The 18,977-nt window shown below is 42.4% G+C and overlaps 2 protein-coding genes across 75 annotated transcripts in view; one reads left to right on the top strand and one right to left on the bottom strand.

The window, feature by feature from the left end:
• Nucleotides 1–4,634, bottom strand: part of MARCHF7 (membrane associated ring-CH-type finger 7) — a 36,493-nt gene extending 31,859 nt beyond the window's left edge. For 9 of the 50 annotated variants that reach the window (XR_006176972.2, XR_006176971.2, XR_006176973.2 and 6 more), the window contains exon 1: nucleotides 3,571–3,712. The gene's annotated coding sequence lies outside the window, so the exon portion shown is untranslated. Of the gene's footprint in view, nucleotides 1–625; nucleotides 711–1,606; nucleotides 1,782–3,570; nucleotides 4,071–4,479 lie in introns of those variants that run through there. The other 41 variants (XR_010591284.1, XM_065560665.1, XM_042860805.2 and 38 more) reach the window with 16 other exon arrangements.
• The window catches only part of BAZ2B (bromodomain adjacent to zinc finger domain 2B), a 331,037-nt gene continuing 315,158 nt past the window's right edge, over nucleotides 3,099–18,977 (top strand). For all 25 annotated transcript variants that reach the window (XR_010591282.1, XR_010591281.1, XM_065560644.1 and 22 more), the window contains exon 1: nucleotides 3,099–3,253. The gene's annotated coding sequence lies outside the window, so the exon portion shown is untranslated. The remainder of the gene's footprint in view (nucleotides 3,254–18,977) is intronic.

Here is an 18,977-nt window from a genome sequence, read left to right as displayed (position 1 = left end):
CAATGCTCAAACCACTGAGCTATCCCAATTTAAAACAGAATAGCTATTCTAGACTGTCTTCACATGGAGTTATTCCAGAATAAGTACTGTTTCAAATGGTACTATGTTAAAGCACACTGGGGAACTGTTAGTACATACCAGCAGGGTTTATGTGGACCAGTTAAGTGTGTGACATATTGATGCACTTTAGAAATCACATCCCGTAGTGTGCATCACCCCATTGTGTAGATACGCTTTTTTCAGTCATTTTTAATTTTTTCTATATAGCTTTTCCCAAATACCTCATGTGTAGATTAGCCCTTGACAGTACAATTTAACTATCTTAAAGGTAAACACATGACTTAAAAGGATTGTTTTAAACCCAACAAAAATTAGTAGCGTTAGTACCAGGAATTTGAGCACAATGTTACATAGGGGGGACCCACCGCAAAATTGTGTCCCAGGGGACTTAATCTAAGTGATAAATGGAACTTTAGATATTCAAATTACCACTGCATTACAATGTTACATAATTGTGTTCCACAAACTGTGGGGGGGGGGGGGGGGGGGACATACTGGTTGTCTTACCAGTGCTAAAATATATTCATTTGACAGCTTTGTGTATAATTACTGGGTTTGACCATACTTAGCTTAAATAGGCTTCCTTGATTGACAACATTCCTCTATTCCCCGACACACTCACTAAAGCATTTTACTAGCTACAGCAATACCTGCAAATTACACAAGTACACAGCATTGTCGGTTTACTTGACAAATTACATTGAAAAGGAAACCTCAACTGCCAACCATTTTGGATTTTTACTCGGAGGGGCACTGGGACCTTACCCAACTCCGATCTCAACTGTGGAAGAAATATGAGTGAACATGGATTCAGTATGGATTCAAAGTAGCATATTTTTGCAGGTTCTAAAATCCATTTAGACACTTAAGGATTAGACAGTTACACTGAAAACATTCAAAGTAGATTTGTGGTACTGAAAAGAGTTTCTATAACTAAAATTTTACAAGTGTGGTTTTTTTTTTTTTAAGTGTTCAGCCAATTAATTTGGTAGACTATATGTTAAAAGCTAGCAATTGGCTATGCACCAAAATTTAAGTTTTAGCTCTCCAGAACTTTGTTTTAGAAGCCCATAGACTGGGCTCTGAGGAAGTGCTTAGCACTTAATCCCCAGGAAGACTGACTGTTGCCCAAATCAGTTCAAAGTCCACCCCAGACAAAAAGGCATGGAGCATTTGATACTTTTGTCACTACAAGTAAACTCCTAGGCCAAACCACAACCATTGGGGTGAGCCTCATAAGATGCACAGAAGTAGAGACAGTGTTCAGCCAGTTCTGCAGAAGAGCTGCTGCAGATTTTACTGAGAGGGACGTACTCGGCACAATCCAAAAAAAATCACTGCATATTAAAAGGAATGAGAAACTAGATGAATAGTGCAAGAATCTACTACTGAATTGACAGAGTGGTGTGTCTTTATGATGTCCAGTTCTGAAAAATATGGGGTACATCCCTAATTGAATGGACATGAAAAGATTTTCATGGATAACTGTTTTCCTTACTATAATAAGGGTTACTTCTAATACTGAAGGTACTTTAAGATCTCTTACCACTTTCTTATGACAGTCCTAAGTTTGCTGAGAGGGGCTGAAGCTTCTCTAAATCCCATGGCCTCCTAAATGCTTAGGTGTAGCAAAGGGGTAAAAGATGGCGTTGTTTCTCCAACTACAGTACTGGCAAGCCAGGAAGCCACTGTCTTACCCTTCTCACAATCCATCAGTGCCTCTAGGTACAGTAAAAAAGGAGAACCAGGCTTAAGAGTCTACCAGTTCACCACAGAGAAGAGATGGAGATGATAGGGGCTAGCATTGACTTGGAGCCTCTCCAGAGTCATCAGCTCCAGGAAGGGAAGGAGAAAACGAACACTTCAGCTTGGTGTTTCAAGAACAATCTTTCTGCCCCACCATAGGGAGAAGTGGGGGTTGGGGGCCAAGAAAAGAAGCAATGCTTATGGGTCCTGCAATTTTAGCTTGGAGGCATGTGATGAGGGGACCACCTCAGATCTTAAGTAATAGAAAATTCAAGTAATTTTTCTGGAACTTGACAGCTAGGAATAAAAACCTCCTGATCCAAGCATACCCTAAAGATTTAAAAACCAAAGACAAAGAAATTTCTAAAGCTATTGGGATTTTGGGAGGACCTTACTAATAACTTTTGAACACTTGGACTTTAGATCAGGAGCTATTTTTAAATCAGAAGAGAATCGGGCTGAGGGGGGAGACAATGCATTTACCGGTCTCTTACAGCTGCTAGAGGCCAATTCAACCATTCTGCAGATAGGGAAAGCTTGAGTGATCATCTTAACTTACACCAGTTCTGAAAGGGCCTCAGTGGGCCATTGCAGCACTACACAATAGAAGTGTGGATATGCCCCTTCTGTCATCCCAGAATACTTCATGTGGAAGGGGTGCATAGAGCTAGCATCCCTACAGCTCTGCCTGTTAGGAAGGCCTCTGCCTCAGGAGTTGGGGGAGTGGGAGAGACTGGTAACAAGAAGTGTCTCTTATGGATGGTTTATGTTCCCTTTCCTCTGGCACATAGGATCATAAACTATCAGGATTGGAAGGGACCTCAGGAGGACATGTAGTCCAACCCCCTGCTCAAAGCAGGACTAATCCCCAGACAGATTTTTGTCCCATATCCCTAAATAGCCCCCTCAAGGACTGAACTCTCAACCCTGCGTTTAGTAAGCCAATGCTCAAACCACTGAGCTATCCCTCCCCTCCGCATGACCATTCCTAAAGTTCCCTCCAGTGACTAGTTCTGGCATGGTGGGACCCACAACAAGGCAATGATCAATTACCCTTCAATAGCCATTCCCACCTCCCCAAGTCTCCTGTCTTAGTGGTGGTAATGGGTAGGAGAAGGAATAAGTGAGACTTCTACATAGATATACGATTAACTCTGAGCCCTCCCAGACTACTCAGTCCATCGGGGTCAAGTTTCTTTCCCAGACTCCCTCAGGAAGATGGTTTCAGGAAGATGGGGCTACTCCCCCAGCCTGGCAGGAGAGGGAACAGGGCAACTCCCTGGCCCAGCGGAGGGAAAGGGGAGGGGTCATGCCGGGAGCAGGGAGGGAGTCTGCGCTGCTCAGCAGGCCCGACCAGGGGCTGGGCTGGTGTTGGGGGCACAGGCTGAGGCTGGCCCCAGGACGAAGCGGTTCGGAGGGTGGCACTGGCAGGGCTGATCCATACCTGGTGAGCTGGGGACAGAGGGTGTTGGAGAGTCAAAGCAGGTGGCGGCGGGGGCTGGTTGTTCGTGCCGCACCTGGCAGGGTGGGCGGGACAGCGGGGGACGGAGAGGCTGAGTCTCTGCGGGTCAGGTAGAGACCCGGCTGCTCTGCGGCCCAGCCCGGCCGGGCCTGCTCCTTAGGCTGTGGCGGCGGGGAAGCTGCTGCCGCCACAGCCTAGAGACAAGATGGATATTGCGGGCCTCAACCTCCGTCAGTGTCGCCCCGCCCCGCGGCCAGGCAGGGGGAGCCCCACACCCCGAGCCATTCCTGTCCCCTACTCACCCGAGCCTGCGTCGCGTCTCCTCTAGTCCCGTCCCAGACACCCCCCGCTGCGGGCGGCCCAGCCGCCTCCGCCTGCAGAACTCACAATGGCGACAACTCCGAGTCGCCAGTCATAGCCCCGCTGACGCCCCACCCCTCCTCCGGCTCTCGCGAGAACGGGCGGGGGAGGCCGTTTCCTCCGCTGTCTCTCTGCTTGGCCCTGTCCCCTCGCCACATCTGGGAGCCCCGAGCCACTCGGGAGAGGAGGAGAGTCCCCAGCGCCGACCCCCCCCCCCGTCTCCCGTTACCATGGGGGGGGGGGGGTGTCCGATCGATCCCCCTCTAGCCCCCGGCGTTATTGCGCCAAGAGATGGAGTCCAAATGCCTCTTCCTCCCACCCCATGGGACGTGTGATGAACGCTCAAAACGAGCAGTCCCAAACTTACTCCGCTGCCTCCTGTCTCCCCCCCGAAGAAGGTATAATCGTGCTGGGGCCCGGCACCACCTGAGTGCTGCTGTCCCTAGGGTTCAAAAGTCATGAATCGAACTCCACGCTATTATAACAGCCTCAAAAATCACGGAATTAAAAACAACCCCACGCTTTCTCGCCCTGAGTCGTTAGGGGCAAGGCATCGCAAGCCCTTGGAGGGGTGTTATTATTTCAGGTTCAAAATTTAATCTTAAAACCACACAAATGTGGGCCTCCATGGCCTGCACTGTAGGGAAGTTCTCTCACTCTCTGGCCTCTAGGGTTGGAGAGTTGCCACTCTGCCCTTCTTCATCCCCTCTTACCTCAACCTGCCTCCCTCTTCCTCCTCCTAGCCCGTTCCTGTTTCTCTCCCTGTCCCATCTACTCCCCAGCCCCACTTATACTTCATCTTCATGCTCCTCCACGTTTACTTGCTCCCCATATTTTCCCTTTCCTCTTACCAGCTCCTGCCCCCTCATATTGACTCTGCTTCTTTAGCACATTACATCTCCTCGGTCTCTTCCTGTCCAACAGAGCTGGTCAAATATTTTTGAAATTCAAACTGACCAAAACAAATTTCACAACGTTTGTTTAGTTTTTCAACAGCCCCACCGTCTAGATTCCTAAACCGAGAGCCCAGAGGGTGGCAGTGTTCCCTGTAGGCAGCTTGGCTTCAGTCCCCCAGGGAACAAGAGGCGATGGCAGCACTCGTTTCTACAGGCAGCCTCACTTCATTCCGCAAAGCTGCATGGAAACGGCTGTCGTTTTAACTGAAGGCGGAGACTTTCAGTTTGTACTATTGTCCTACTAAAAGGTAATAGGAGATGGCAGCCATTTTGATTAAGAGCAAAAGTTCACAAGATTTGTCAAATCGGCAGACTGAGAAGCTGTGAAGCATAAAATCATGATGGTCCTTGGGATAATATTGAGAGAGCTGGCAGCTTTGCACTTTCCCCCATTCTTAGAATCACCACACCAAAGAAGACCACTCCCTGGTTTTCGACCAGAACGCCTGGTGGAAAGGGGACCCTGGTGGCTCCGGTCAGCAATGTTGACTGGACTGTTAAAAGTCCGGTCAGCAGCACAGCAGGGTTAAGGCAGGCTCCCTGCGTGCCGTGGCTCCACGCGGCTCCCAGAAGCAGCGGCACATCCCTCCCCTCCGTCCCCCGGCTCCTAGACTTAGGGAGAGCCAGGAAGGCTCCACGCGCTGCCCTGGCTCCAAGCGTCCCTCCATAGCTCCGATTGGCCAGGAATTGTGGACAGGGCAGCACGCAGAGCCGCCTGGCTGTGCTGCCGCATAGTAGCCAGAGTGGGGACATGCCGCTGCTTCCAGGAGCTGCTTGAGGTAAGCGCCACCCGGAGCCTGCACCCCCTCCCTCACCCCAACCCCCTGCCCCAGCCCTGATACCCCATCTGCCTTCTGAATCCCTCAGCCCCAGCCTGGAGCTCTCTCCTGCACCCCAAACCCCTCATCCCAAGCCTCACCCCAGAACCCACATCCCCAGCCATAGTCCTCAAACACCCCCATATCCCAAGCTCTGCCCCAGCCCAGCCCCCTCCAGCACTCCGAACCCCTCAGCCACAGCAAGAGCCCTCACCCCCTTGCACTCCAACCCCCAGCCCAAGCCCAGTGAAAATGAGCGAGTTAGTGAGGGTGGGAGAGCGAGCAACAGAGGGAGGGGAGATAGAGTGAGTGGGGGCAGGGCCTCAGAGGAGGGCATGGCAAGGGTGTTCAGTTTTTTGTGAGTAGAAAGTTGGCAACCCTACAGGTGAGTCCTGAGAGAGGGGGGGAGACAGCAACCCGCAGGGGTTGGAGAGGGGGCAATCGAACAATGGGGTGGGAGGGTGTCGTGTCCGGTTTTAAGAAATTGGAAAGTTGTCATCACAACCTCTGCAATAACTCAGCACTGCCTTGACCTTCAGTTGTGCCATTGGCATGAGCCCTAATCTCTGTCACTCTGTTTCACCCCTATTTCAAGCTCCGGCATTGCCTCTGCCCCAGACTTTATCTTTGCCATCACTCTAGCTCAGAACTTTCCCAAACCACTACATTTCCAGTACTCTGGATTCCACCCTCATGCAGATAGAATAAAGGGTGAGCAATGGTAGTGACACACCCAGGTCTATCAAATCACTTCGCTCTGTAACCCATTCACCCTCGTAAGTGCAATCTTCACCTGCATTTGGACTGTGACAGGGTCTGTTTTCTGACTTTCATTCTCAGAGAAACAGAGAGGAGAGGATTAAGGGTGTAGAAATGGAAGAAAAAGATAGTGGTAGAGAGGGGTTGGCACAAAGAAGAAAGAAAGAAAACACTGAATGCAAGAACAGATACAGCGGAAAGGGCTAAACTAGAAAAACTGAATAAAATGGAAGATTTTAGATAAAATATATCAAATGAAACATTCCAATAGGATGAAAAATATATAGGGAAATTCCCTGAGGGAAATGGGCATTGAAAGAAACAAGGAGAGATACATGGAGGCATACAAGGAGATTAGGAAGAGGGAGGAAAAGGGGAATGTAGTGACTTATTTTTAAAAATAATTAGTTACAGATCATAGCATACAAAATTTTGAATCTATTGATTAAATGTAATTTGGAAGTTTTTAGCAGCACCAAAAATCTGAAAAACATTCCAAGTTTGAACAAAGAGATAATTCATTCTTCTCAAGACTCAAAACCCCTTTGAATATGGTAGATCACAATTCTTTTCCTTTTTTGAAAAGTTAACATATATGGTTGGCCTGATACAGAGCTACAGGCTTCTCAGAAACTCAGTCTTACCATCACTATTAAAGTCATGAGACTGCAATTTGAAACATCCCGTATTCATGACCATAGTACCATTGAATGCACCTTCAGCAACACTGTACCACAACCAACAGAGAATTTACCATTACATTAGAGAGATATGTAAAAGTTATTATAGAAAGGATGGTGATAAGTTGTTCTCCATGAGCACTGAAGGTAGGACAAGAAGTAATCAGCTTTATCTGCAGCAAGGAAAATTTACGTTAGATATTGGGGAAAATTTTCCAACTATAGGGACAGATAAGTACTGCACTAGACTTCCAAGGGAGGTTGTGGAATCCCTGTCATTAGAGGTTTTTAAGAACAGATTAGACAAACACCTGTCAGAGATGGTCTAAGTCAGTGGTCTCCAACCTTTTTAAGCACAAGATCACTTTTTGAATTTAAGTGCAACCCAGGATCTACCTCAAAGAAAATGTAGAAATAACTGTAATCACACAAACCCAATCACTCTTGCCCCACCCCTGCCCCAAGGCCCTCCCCCACTCATTCCCAGCCAATGGGAGCTGCGGGGGTGGTGCCTTCAGGCAAGAGCAGCTTGTGGAGAACCCCCTGCCCCTCCCCCCCCCAGGAGCCACTGCCAGACGTGCCGGCCACTTCTGGGAGCAGTAGGGGGCCAGGACAGGCAGGGAGCCTGCCTTCGCCCTGCTGCGCCGCCAGACTGGAAGCAGCCGATCTCCCGGTTTGACTGTGGGAAGGTCAGTAACCCTAGACTGTGACCGAGATCGACTGTCAGAGGCTCCACAATCGACCAGTCGATTGTGATCTACCGGTTGGTGACCACTGGTCTAGGTATACCAGGTCCTGCCTCAGCACCGGCAGATGGACTAGATGACCTCTTGAGCTTCCTCCCAGCCCTACATTTCTATGATTCTATCATTTTCGCTGCCCTGTGCTGATAAGCCTTTTACACCAAACATGTCCCTTTCCTCCCTTCTAGTCTCTTAATCTCAGCATTACTCCACACCTGCCCTCTTGCCCTCTTCTCCCTTGTCCTGTCTCCTTTGCTCCCTTTCCCTTCCATGATCCGTTTACATTCCCTTTTCTTTCCAATTAGCTGACCCCCTCCTAATTAATCCCACACCCACAAAAAAAGGAACTAACATGACCTTTACTGTCATCACATTGTTCACTCTGCTCATGCATTATATCCATTCCCCCACCCTCTGTCTGTTATGTCTATTTAGACTGTAAACTCTTGAGGACAGAGAATATCTACTACTCTCTGTTTGTACAATGCCTGGCACAATGGGGTCCCTGTGACAGGTTGGATCACAGAAACCCAATCTGCCTCTGCTTTCCTGCCCTGGCAGCTTAGGACTTTAGTGCCCTGCCTGGTTTGAACCAGACCCGCTAGCCTGCTGCAAACCCATTCCCAGGGTCTGAACCACGTCCCCTAACAGCTGTAGGCTTAACTGAAAGCAACTTACAGAAGTGTTCTTGTCTTTAACACTCAGATGCCCAACTCCCAATGGGGTCCAAACCCCAAATAAATCCGTTTTACCCTGTATAAAGCTTATACAGGGTAAACTCATAAATTGTTCGCCCTCTATAGAACACACAAGGCTATGTCTAAGAAACTGAATACAAATAAAATCTCACCCAGTAAGCTTCCTTTTACAGACTAGTCTCCTTCTAGTCTGGGTCCAGCAATCACTTACACCGCCTGTAGTTACTGTCCTATGTTCCAGTTCCTTTCAGGTATCCTTGGGGATGGAGAGGTTCTCTCTCTTTAGCCAGCTGAAGACAAAATGGAGGCGTCTCCTGGGGGTTTAAATAGACTTTCTCTTGTGGGTGGAGATGCCCTCCTCACTCCTATGCAAAGTCTAGCTCCAAGATGGAGTTTTGGAGTCACATGGGCAAGTCACATGTCCATGCATGACTCAGAACTACAGGTAGCAGCCATGGTTCACGTGCTACCTTGAACATCCTCAAGTAGACTTCTTATGTGGATTGGAGCATTCCAAGATCCATTGTTCTTTAAGTGCTTCATGATTGGGCATTTAACTTTGCAAATTCCTTTCTAAAGAAGCTGACCAAATGCCTTACAAAGCTTACTTAGAAATCAAGCAAGTATACAGCCAATATTCATAACTTCAAGTACAAAAATGATATATGTGTACAAATAGGATGAGTAGATTCAGTAGACCATAACCTTTACAGAGATAAGTTACATGGCACATGTAGCATAAAACATACTCCAGTTATGTCATATTCCCATAAAGCATTATGGGATACATTGTCACAGTCCCCATTTTGGTTCGTCTATAGGCACTACTGCAATAAACACAATAGTGATAATACAAATTCACTACTGATAAACATCTGGTGGAGCCAATTCCAAAGTGCTTCTGTCTGTCACATCTCCAGGACAAGCTATGAATATGTTTTGGGTAGAGGGCACTGAGTTCCCTCCTTTTTATGCAATTTGGATTGTTTGTTCATCCAAAAGAAATGTAGATGCTTATTAAATATTTTAAATACTTGTAGATTATTTAAGGTAGGATATAATTCTTACAATCTGGAAATCTCCGGTTTCAGTGAGTAACATTAGCAATGTAGGCCCCAATCCTGAAAACAATTATGCACATACTTAACTTTATACGTGAGTAGTCCCATTGACTTTGGTGGCACAATTCATGTGTGTAAAGTTAAGCACATGTAGGAACAGGACCTTAATGAGCAGATAAGAGAACGCATCTTAGGTCCATAGTGCTATTCCTTCAGTCTTTCAATATTTGACTGATTCAGCTATGATGCAGAGCACACACTGCCAGCTCTGTGTGTGTGCCAGCAGAAGAGGGGGTGCAGAGAAGAAGCAGGTTGAAGATTTGGGGGGATGCCCCAAATTTTGCTGAGTCATAGATTAGTGGAGTCTGAAATTATCCCTTTTATTGTTGCATGGTGTATGAATGCTAAGGTTACATGTGACTTTTGTATTCCTCTCTTCATTTTATCAATTTTTAAAAAAACAAATGCTATAAAATAGTCTTATTCACTGTCACTAGTAATAATACTAACAAAATTAGAACAATCACAAAGACAAAATAATTTACAGCACATCTGTTAATAGTTAAATAAACTATTATGGTGCTGTTAGTAAGGCATGTTGCATAATTCCAATGGGAAATTTTTTCCATTTATTAAAAACATATGTCCAAACTTTATTTTATATCTAGGATTTTGCTGCTGAAGAATTAGGAAAATAAGGATTTTTAGTAAGGTCAAAGTTACTGCTTCCAAAGATTTTTCCTCAATTAAAATTGATATAGGATGCTTTGAAACAAAAACTTTTCAAACCTTATCAAAATCAAGATGACATAGGTTAGTCCCAGAAGTATAGTCTTGTAGGATAAAATATTGCAATGTGTGTGCCTGTTTTATAAATGTGTTCTGCTTATGACTTGTTTCTTTTTCACTAGCTGAAAACATTATAACTCAGTGTTTCTTGATAATTAATCTTCTTTTTAAGACATTATAAATGTCTATTTCAATCTGCTACATGTTAAAAGCAACCAGAAACCTTTTCTTCCCTGTGCCCTTTTTGTTTCACAAGTGTGCAAGGAAGAGGAAGTCATTCAAAAGCATGTTGTATACTTAATAGTGGATTAAGCTGCTCCCCCAATAATCTTCAGGTAAAGGAACAGAAGGATCATAACCCTCTGCTTCTTTTTTTTTTAATCCTAAAACATGATGGTTGGAAACTCTTGATATATTCTCCAGAGGCTCAACCTCTGAGGTAATAAAGTATTACCTTAATGTGCCTGCTAATATTTTAGAGCTATTCAAATACATCTTAATTTGGTCCTGTTCTTTAATAGGATAATTGGACCCTTTTCAGTGGTTCTTTTAGTATATTTCCAGGTTTTTTAATTCTTGGGAATACAACAGTTAGGTTTTTTTTATTCATCATTTTTAAAAGCTGGTTGTGAAATCCTTCATTTTATGTCCACTTTCCTAGAAGCCACAGAGCTTAAACCCGTACAAAGGCTAGATCTGCATATGGTGCAGACTGCAGCCTCTGACAATAAATTAGTCACTGAGGAATCTTTATCTTCACTGCTAATTTTCAATTTAATATATTGACCAAGCTGCTTCTGTTGCTTTATCTTCTCAGATGACTTGTATTCTCTCTGACTCAGTTTTGCCAAGATAACCAGTCTCCCTTGCAATGCCAAAGTAAATATAAAAAACACAGATGAAATTACACAACGCACAAACATTAAAAACAAAAAATCTCTGGGACTCCAATAATGTCACATTACAAAATAGGAAACCTCGATCCTTCCTTAAAAATAGCTTTCATAGATAACTATATAAAATCAATTTTAAATTTACAAATTATAGAACATCTTTACATTCCATTAAATAGGACAAAATAGTTAAGATTTATAAGATAGGCATTATATACAAATAAAGCTAACAACTGAAAATTATAAGCATAAAAAAGAAAATACAGGCTTGTTCACATAGCAGTCCTTTGTTTAAAGCATCTCTCCCTGTTGATATCCTCAATAGGATGACAGTGCTCCCAGACATATTTGGAGAGCAGGTCAGGGAGCAGTGCTGTTACAGCAGAGTCCTCTATGAAACCCCCTTTTGCTTGTAATATCCTCAATAAGGTTGCAATGATCTCAGCTGCAGGTGAAGAAAGGCCCATGTGGCAGTCAAGTTCTATTATCTGATATTCACAAGAGCAGTGAAAAGTTCTCCTTTGGAACTGAAAATGTCCCTGTTTGCTTTCAGTCAGGAAGTTATTGTTCTATTGTTGGAAGCCTAAGAAAATCTGTTCAACTTTGTTATGTCTAAGTTAGATGGAACAAAAACAACTGCACAAAAACATTTTTAACTTGATATCCATGAGGAAGTCTCTTAGTTACATATGAAAAAAATATATATAGTTATATGTTTTTATAATAATTTCTGGACTTGCTCAAAAGCATACTAAGATTTTTAGCAAAGTGCATTCAAGCCCTGCAATTTACAACATTATGTAAAGAGGTGGGACGTAGTTCTCCCTCCCCAATCTCATCAGCATGTTGGCATAGTGTCCAATGACAAGGTAATTATTGTTATTTTATTTGTAGTTAAAGGCTGAGAGTTTGGGTGCTAAGGAGATGAGGAAGTGGGAGGAGTGAGGCTCCCGAATTGTAAGTAGCACAAACAGAGAGAGTTACTGTGGATTTTCTGTAATTGAAATACAGACAGTTCTGCAGGAAAATTAGTGCTTTGTTTTTTATTTCCTTCAGTTATAGTTTGTCCATCATCTAGATATCGTGACACACAGTGCTAAAATTACAATAAACAGCTGTTTTCAACAACTAATACAAATCAGACCTTCCCCTGCCTCTTTCCCCCTACCATTCAAAAGATAAATGCCCCTGGCTAGAAGCCCAAATAAGAAAAAGGTAAAGTAAACTTTTTAAAGTAAACTGTTTTTAAAAATGAAAAGAACTGAGTGTTTCCTTCCTTTTTGCACATAAAGCACCTAAGAAATCAAACACTGAGGGAGGCAGCATGGTCTAGTAGATTGGACACAGGATTAGGAAGCCACTCTTGACTTCTAGCCATAACTGTGTCATAAAGTTATTTTATGTCATTGGGCAAATCATTTAACCTGTTTATGGGCCACTTGCTATGTTGCTCTGTGCAGTGCAGACATGGCCAGATTAAGGTAAATTGTTAATTAAATTAAAAATTCAGGAAATGCAAATATCTTGTTCTCCCACAGTTGTTTCTGGTCCCTTTGGCCCAGATTTTTAAAGGTTTTTAATAGTTGCGAGGCTCAGCATTGTAACTCCTAAATCTAATTTTCAAAAGGGATAGAGGCACTTGGAAGCATAAATCCCATTTACAGTAAATGAGAGTTAGGCTCCTAAATCAATTAGGTGTGACAATGCTGAGCACAGTAATACCAAAATATCTTAAAAATCTGGGCTTTTGTGATTATATGTAGTATGTTTCTCATGTTAGGGCCAAATTCTGCACTAATTTGCACACTCTTAAACTCCTTTTGGCTTTGTAGGGGTTTCATGAAAAGTATTATTGTCCCATTGTACAAATGGAAAACTGAGCCAGAGAGAGATGTCCCAGGCCACAGAGGAGTGTCAAAACTGGAACTTCAACTCAGTGATTCCCGTATCTCAGCTCTGCGCTCACTAGACAATTGACCAGATTCTCTTCTGTATCCATTTGATACTGGGTGCAGCAAAGAAAGGAGAGATTATCAAGGAATTGGTTACAACTCTCTTATTCTCTGCACCACTTAGAATGCTTGTGGCTGTTCCAAACTGCACCAGCTGTCTTTGATCTCATGAAGTGCTTTCCACTCCAACCACTCCACCTCAATTGCCAGGCCTCTCCATGCCTCCGATACAGCTACGATATAGCAAGAGCAGCGGGGTGAAAATGTAGAAGGCTCCGATGGCTCTAAATCTGCTGGGAATCCCTTATACGGGAGTATTTCCACCTGGAGTGATCTTGAAGGTTCATCTACCTTTACACCTCTTGAACCATGCAAAGGAAGCAAAGTGGGCCAAAGAATGTAGATCATTGCCTCTGTGTAAATCGCAAGCTGAGCATAACTGAATAGGAAAAACTGAGGTCTGCCATTCTTGCAGTTTTTCCAGTACTACCACACTGCAAAGTACACATGAGGCAGTCTTACACTATTTCCAATAAAGAAACACTTAGAATTTTGCAAGGAGGGCAGTTTTAGAGTATTCATGTTATCCAAGGGTATTGCCATGTTTGTTCATCACCATTTGTTCTGGAGAGAAGTGCCTGATGGATTGTGACTAAGGGAAAGGAAAAATCCTGGTGGGCTGAAATGTTGGGTCTTTGTTAATATTGGGGAGACAAATTATTTAGGGGCTGTTTTTTAAAATCTGCCAACCACAGATTGTTCAGTGCATGTGCAAAACTTAAAATAAGTAAATAACGTACAAATTGTCTCAATGCCAACAAAGAACAATTTTAGACATCAGTTCTAAAATACATTTCAGCACCCGCTCCCTCCCCAGTAAAATCTGGATAAAGTCTTGCAGCATACTCTGAAGGTTATCAAATCTGGACTCAAGCAAACTATATGGGAAAGTGAAATCCAGAGTCAAGGGCCCCACATCAAGAACAACTACTGCTTTGGGTCTTGGCTGTTCACAACTGCTGCAGAATCATGTAAGGAGAGAGGCAATGACACAGGTAGGTAGAGTCAATTTCACTTAAGGATTTACAGGTTAGAACCAATGCCTTATAATCCACCTGTAAATCAGTCAGTAGCCAGTGTACAGGAGTAATGCAGTGCTGATTAATAAATGGGAAGTCACAATCTGCATTAGCTAATTTCTGGATTGTTTTAAGATATAGCCTCTTCTACAGCACATTGCAGTAATCCAACTTTAAGATGAAAATGGCATGGATGATCCTAGGAAGATCTGTATCTAAAATGAAAGGTCACAACCTTTTTGCCAAGAGGAAACAATAAAAAGCATTATTGGGAAATACTGCTACTTGAACATCCAACAAAAATCCTTAGGTTGCGAGCCTGTGTAACAAACAGCAGGTATACCCTTTCAGTCAGTGATAGCCTGCATACACTCTTCCAAAGCTATTAGATACTAGCCGAGTCACTCAATTACACCAGCTGGTCAGAAAAGACGATGTTATGAAGCTGTATTTTATCTGCATATTGCAGCCCATGTTGCCTCACTAGCTCTTTTAAGAGGGATGGAAAAAACTCCAGTAGATTTGTCCTTGAAAGTAGGTATTGATCCTGCTGGGAGAAACTTATATGAGAGCTAGAATTTGAGTCAAAGAAGCTCTAGATTCTGGTCTCAGTAGTCCTGAGATAAGGATCCTAGATGCAGCCAAGCATAGGGAGATGGCTTGAGATGAACTATGTTACCTCTTTGTTAATAAAACCAGATCACAGGATGGGAGTGAGATGTGACTCCACACAGCATGTAAACTGTCTTTTAAAACATATTGGAGAAGTCATCTGTTCACATTCCCCTAATGGTCCCATGCATATATTGATCAGAAGGGATGACAGACTAGCACCTGGCCTTTTAATGGTTCTGTTTGTTTCTTTCAGAGAGTGCCCAAAGGGGTAATAACTTCAGATAATTTCCAAATCCGATAGCTTCTTAGGAGGATGCAGTGCTGTCTCTCAATGAGATAGTATAGCTGCTTGGTGGAGAAAGATACAGCTAAACCGGGAGCCACACAGCAGGAACCTTGACTTTAATGTTTTTAAGGTGTCTGAGGAAATGTCAATGAAAAGCCAAGAGAGTGAGATAGGATAGGAGGGAAGAAAGAGGTGGGGCAGAAAATAACATAACAACGGAAGGAAATACAGTACCAGATCTTACATGTCTTTGTGGTGCTGCCAATTAGATATCCCCGCTGCTGGACTGAGGACTGGATGTCATGATAATGTGATGACTTTCAGCAATCACAGGTGAAAACAAAGTTCCTTAAACAAGAGCAAGGCCAGAGAGCCTTCCTCTCAGGAAGAAAGTCCTTTAGATAAGTCAAGATGAGTTGCAGTGTTGGTAGGTTGGGGGATGAGCCGGGATGTAAAATGGGATGAGAGGGAGAGCTGAACTGAACTGATTTTTTTTCAAAGTCTCTTTTTAGGAAATCCCAAAAGGGAAAAAGTGGGTGCCATAGTTCACCCCCCTCACTATTTTGTTCACAAACTAGGCCTAATATCTGTCACATCAATTTTGGTCTTTTAACTTTAAAATCTGTTTTCACCACGCATAATTCCAACAGTACTTGGATTATATCAACATGGCCTTTTTGATTTAGACTAATCCAGCTTCTTTGCCTGCTTCTACAGAACAGATGTAGACAGTGAAGGGGCGGCAGTAGTACTTGTGATGTCTTGGTGTGCCAGGAAACTGGGGAGCTGTGCCCCATGAAAGAAAATCTTTCCTGGATTTTCACCCCAGCTCTTTGAGGACAGTGCTTACTGAGATCACTCCAGCCCTTATTGTGCATCCATTTTGAAGTCATTTACCCAGTGGTCTATAGGATTATGCTAAGAACCTTTTCCCATCGAGGATCAGGCCTTTTCATTTATGAAAAATGAATTGATAGGTTCTTTTGTTTCATGTATTTCTTTATTTAAGATTTAAAACTTGATTTCCAAATTACAAAAAATAATTCAAAATATCAAATTATCTTTAATTAAATTGTTTTGCTGTCTGATATTACCTAATATTTTTAGTATTGTTTATATTTTCATATAGTAAACTACATATTACAATACTTCTGTTTACATAATATAAAATTATTTACATATCTCTTAAAATTCCTAGCTGAATCTCTGAATCTTTCTACACAATCTAAATAGTGAATATAATTCATACATAACACTAGTTTAATAAGGAAAAAAACTAATTGTATAATAAAATTTTGATAGTCTCCTTATTTAGCTCATTTTATCTGCTTATTAAACTATAAGTTCAGTGCTTAACATTATTAACAAATGTATTACTTCCAAATATAATCAAGGAAGGGTATGGATACAAGCTATATAAATAAGACATTAACATAGCTAGAAATAGCTTCTTTCTATATAAATGTTTGTTGGACAGATAAGAAGAGGTTTACTACAATGTTACAGAAACACTCACTTTTTCAAGTTACTATTCAAATTATCCTTATTATTAACATAAAAACTTGTTAGTGTTTTGACTGTTGACTTATCTTTAATTGGCAGAAAGCCATAGAAAGAAAATACACAACAGACTATTAGCATTTCTACTCCTCATTAAAAGATTTAAAAGGAAAAAAATCTATAGATTAAACCTAAAAACTTAGTAACACTTTACTCCTAAACCAACCAAATGTGGGAGAAAATGCTCCTATAATAGGAGCAACTCTCAGACATTGAATAGCAGCTTCTAGGGGCCTATTTAGAAGACTTTTGTGTGATTACTATGCTGAACAAAATGTGGAATTTAAGCTGTTGTTAAATGCAGATAAAGGTCAGAGAGCAGAATCTCCACAAACAGTCATTTGCAAAATTTCTAACTTCCTTTATCCACAGAAGGAATGTGCAGTGCTAAAACTAGGCAGAATCAATGCAAAAAAAGGTATTCCTGGCAACCATGAGGTATTTACTGCTGTTAACAAAGAGCAGCATACAAATGTGTTTGAAACTCAGACACAGACAACTGTTGGAAAAGAATCCCAGAATAGTATTCATTTTACGTCAACTTGCTGTTAGTGAAAGGGATATAATCTTTCATTTTTATTTAGGAAGTTTCTTTCTCACTGCTGCTGCAGCTTTTTCTCATCAGTTCATGTTTAGAGTGTGTAAACAGTCTGGTTAATCAAAACCACACACAGACCTAAATAATGTTACAGACCCTATGCTTTCTACATGTTAACAGACCTGTCCCATTAACTCCTATTATGTCTCAGAAAATGTATATAGGCATTTCTTATCTAAATCAGCAGCAAAACAGAGTGAGTGGCAATACAATTACATATTTACCAGATTATATTATAAGTGCACATATTAATTGTTTTCTGTGAGATGTATATGCTAACTGTAAAGCTGCATATATCCTGACATGAATTACAGAACTGTTTACATTTTTTCTAGTTTCCAAATGCAGCTATTGCTATCCAACACATACTCCTCAGTTTTCAGTGAAAATCTAGTATTGTATACAGTGTTCGAGGCTGGAATGATTGCTGGTATTGGGATTGATTCACTCAGGTGAGTATGCCTAACATATGAAATTAGTCCTATTAGAACTTTCATGTGAATAAGAAAGTTGCAGATTTTTCACCCACATTTATCATTTGCCTAATTCTCCTTGAGTCCCTAAAAATAAGTAATTTAAACCATTCAAGCAAACAATGTACCATCCAATATTTAGCCGCTACTGGCACAAAAGTGTTTAATTTAGGCAATGGGTATATTTGTGTGGTAACCACTAAAAAACATGTATTTTTAAAAAGCATAACAAAAAAAGGCCCAACTAAGTTATGTAAATGTAATGTAACAAAGGTCATTATTCATAAAATTATTTACCAAGGTCCTCTATTTTAAAAAAAAATTGTTTAAAAACCAAAAAATGTAAACTGGTCCTTTAATTTAAAAATACATTGAAAACAATAAAAAATAATAATAAAAGCAAAAAAAAAATCAGGCAATATGCAATGTACACCTCTACCCCGATATAACGCTGTCCTCGGGAGCCAAAAAATCTTACCGCGTTATAGGTGAAACCGCGTTATATCGAACTTGCTTTGATCCGCCAGAGCGCGCAGCCCCGCCCCCCTGGAGCGCTGCTTTACTGCGTTATATCCGAATTCGTGTTATATCAGGTCGTGTTATATTGGGATAGAGGTGTATATCCCGTCACAGGGACTAGGGCTGGAGTGGAACAGGCTCGATTTATGCATTTCCTCCAAACACATTTAAGAACATCTTTCCAGCACAGATACCCAGCTCTTTATACACAACCCGAACATATATCACAATAATATTCCTGACCAGTGCATTTACATATGATGCCTTACAAGATACTTTTTGGATAGATGTTATGACAACAGTGTCTTGAGGGTAGTGAGTATGGTAGGCCTGATATGAGTTACAATACAGTGGGCCTTCTGCCAGTAGGCATTAAGGAGCAGGCACTTAGAATCACACCTGCAGTCAGCATCTCTTTATGTGAATGAAACATGGTGGTAGTTTCTGAGCTGTGAGTTCTCTGCAGTGCAGCATCTGACAGCATGAGCCATGGAACTCAGTCTAAAGCCCATTGGAGCCCTGGATTTTGCAGACACAAACCTAGCCCAGCAATAGACCCGATGGAAGAAGTAGTTTAAATTGTACTAGATCTGATCATGCAGGAGGACAATAGCTGGAATGTAAAACTGTTGTTTTACTTTTTTGGGGAACAGGGTGGAGAGGTCTGCACCTCTCTGAAGCTCACCATTGCCTCAAGCCTCACAGCAGTTCTAGGAACCCTGTGGACCTACTCTTCCCAAAAGCAGAAGTAAACTCTGGAGAGATGCAGGTTTTTCACTAGTGTTACTGCCTTATGCACACTGCCTGCTACTTGCAATGTGGGGACTTAATAGACATCCTAATTCAGGACAGGATAGTCTATGGCATTTA

This window comes from Chrysemys picta, chromosome 11 (assembly GCF_011386835.1).
Source record: "Chrysemys picta bellii isolate R12L10 chromosome 11, ASM1138683v2, whole genome shotgun sequence".
NCBI classification, from domain to species: Eukaryota; Metazoa; Chordata; order Testudines; family Emydidae; genus Chrysemys; species Chrysemys picta.
This window is presented reverse-complemented; position numbering and strand designations above follow the sequence as displayed.